We start from the raw sequence: 2,841 nt of genomic DNA, 5'->3' as shown, positions 1-2,841 counted from the left end.
ATTTGCATCTCTCTAATGGCTAGTGATCGTGAACATTTCTTCCTATGTTTGTTGGCTGCCTGGATCTCCTCTTTTGTGAAGTGTCTTTTCATGTCTTGTGCCCATTTTTCAATTGGGTTTTCTGTCTTTTTTCTTGTAGAGGTGTTGTAGTTTCCTATATAATTTAAAAATAAGACCCTTGTTTGATGTGTCATTACAAAAAATATTTTCCCATTCTGTGGGTTCCTTTTTCATTCTTCTGGTGAAGTCTTTTGATACACATAAGTTTTCAAATTTTAGTATGCCCCACTCATTAATTTTGTCTACTTTTGTTTGTGTAGTTTTCAAAATGTTTTGTAGTCTGTGTATTCCCTGAATTAGTTCACTCACATTTGTCCATATTTTTCATTGATGGCCTTCATAATTCTGGGATTCACATTTAGGTCTTTAATCCAGGTTGAGTGGGTTTTTCTATACAGTATGAGGATAAGGTCTTGTTTCAATCTTTTCTATACCATTTTCCAGTTCTGCCAGCACCATGTGTTGAAGAGACTATCACCTCCCCATGAGATATATTTAGGTGTTTTTTCAAAAATCAGTTAGCTGTATGTAGATGGTTTAATTTCTGGATTCTTGATTCTGTTCCATTGATCTATGTATCTTTCATTGTACCAGTACCAGGCTGTTTTGACCACTGTAGCCATGTAGTAAATTTTGAAGTCGGGGAGTGACAGGCTTCCAACCTTATTCTTCTTCTTAAGCAGTGCTTTGCTTATCCTGGGTCTCTTTCCTTCCATATAAAGTTTGTAATTGTTTTTTCAATCTCTTTGAAGAATGTTGTTGAAATATGGATTGGGATTGTATTATATGTGTGAATTGCTTTGAGCAGTATTGACATTTTCACAATGTTAAGTCTTCCTATCCAGGAGAATGGTACATTCTTCCATTTTTGTAAGTTCTTCTTGTATTTTCATTTTCTTGGTATGTTGTGAAGTGTTAACTTTCTTTAAGGTTGCCTTATAATCCATTAACTTTTCTCTCCATTTAGTGCAGTCTATTTTAACCTGTAATTGACCTGATCTTCTCACCATCTGGATCTCTGTTCCTACTTGTTTAACTTCTTTTACTTTGTAATTGTTTTGATCATAGATTGACCTCCCAGATCTCTGAGTTTGTTCTTGTAGTTTTGTCCTGTTCTCAATTCTTCCTCTGTCTACTTAATTCTGGGAGGTGCAGGGATGTATGTCAGTCTCTTGTTGTCATCTGTTGTTCTCACTTCTCAGTCCACAGAACTTCCTTTAGGATGTTTTGTAGCACAGGGTTGTCTTTGGCAAAATCCCTTAGCTTCTGTTTATCCTGGAATGTTTTGATTACACCATCATATTTCTTTGATAGCTTTGCTGGAGAAAGGATTCTTGGTTGGCAATTTTTTTCTTTCAGGGTTTTATATATATGTCCCCATTGCCTTCTTGCTTTCATGGTTTCTGCCGAGAGATCCTAGCTTAATCAGACTTGTTTGCCTTTGTATATGACACTTCTGTTTTCCCTAGCTGCTTTCAGGAGTGTCTCGTTATCTTTCATTTTGGAAAGCTTGATTATGATATGTCTCAGTGATTTTCTTTTGGGGTCTATCATTTCTGTTGTTCATTGAGGTTCTTGAATATTTGTCTTTTCATTTTTTAGGATGTTCAAGAAAATTTCTTCCAGTAATTCTTCAACTGTTTCTTCTGAGGACTTCTGTGATTCTTCTTATTCTGGTATGCTGATAATTTTTAAGTTATTCCTCTTCATGTTGTCCAACATGAATCTTAGACCTTCTTTTGATTTTTTAAAATCCATATTTCTGTTTGTGCTTCTATCTTAGTTGTATTAAGGATTTATCTTCCAGATCACTGGTTCTGCCTTCCATCTTGTCTATTCTACTCCTTTGCCCTTTCATAGTATTGTCTATTTCTGATATTCTATTATTGATCATTTGGACCTCTTTCTGTAGGTTTGCATTGTTTCCAATGTGGTATCTATCTTATTTGATTGTTCCTGTAGTGCTTTCCTGACTTCTTCCTTACTTTTCTCAACTCCATTGTAAAATGTTTTGAAACATTTTATAATCACTTTTCTGAATTTCTTCTCAGGCATTTCCAAGGCCTGCCCTCCTTCTAGAATGGAGTCCATGTCTACCTCTAGGTCATTTGTCTCAGACATTTTATCTTTTTTCTGGGCATGTGTTGATATTGTCATCTGCTTTTGCTTCTTGGACATGTTTAGTGTTTATCTGTGTCCTTAATACTTAATTGAGCATGTGTTTTGTTACTTTTATGTTTCCTGATTGCTTCTATGAAGATATGATCAAGATATGGGCTTCCTTTTACACTCTTTTTATTGCTTAACTCAGAGTAACTTTCACAGGTGTTGTCTGCCTCCCTAGCATTTGTTAGTTGGTATTGGTTCTTGCATGCAATTTAGTGTTTTATAGAATGTGATTGTAGTTTGACTATATGGCAGCTGTTTCTGATTCTTCTTGAGTAATATAGGGAGAGAGAGAGTTCCCCAAAGGTAGAAGGGGGAGCATAACACAGTAAAACAGCAGCAGTGAAAAAAAAACAAAAACAAAAACAAAAACCAATAACAGCAACAACAAAAACTAGACTGGATACTGCAGTCTATAATCACAGAAAAGGGAGACGAGGGAGAGGAAAAAAAAAATCTGTAGCCTAATATGAGTATGAGTTTAATGTCCTCTCTTCAGCTTCTTGCTTTCAAAGCTGCCTAAGAGATTTCAAGATACCAGTGTTGGTTGTTATGCTATACCTCAGGCTTTAATTTATGTTTGACCTGTTTTGTTTTCAAACTCTCTTTCCCGCT

Source organism: Chrysochloris asiatica, unplaced genomic scaffold, assembly GCF_000296735.1.
Source record: "Chrysochloris asiatica unplaced genomic scaffold, ChrAsi1.0 scaffold00167, whole genome shotgun sequence".
Taxonomy (NCBI): Eukaryota; Metazoa; Chordata; class Mammalia; order Afrosoricida; family Chrysochloridae; genus Chrysochloris; species Chrysochloris asiatica.
This window is presented reverse-complemented; position numbering follows the sequence as displayed.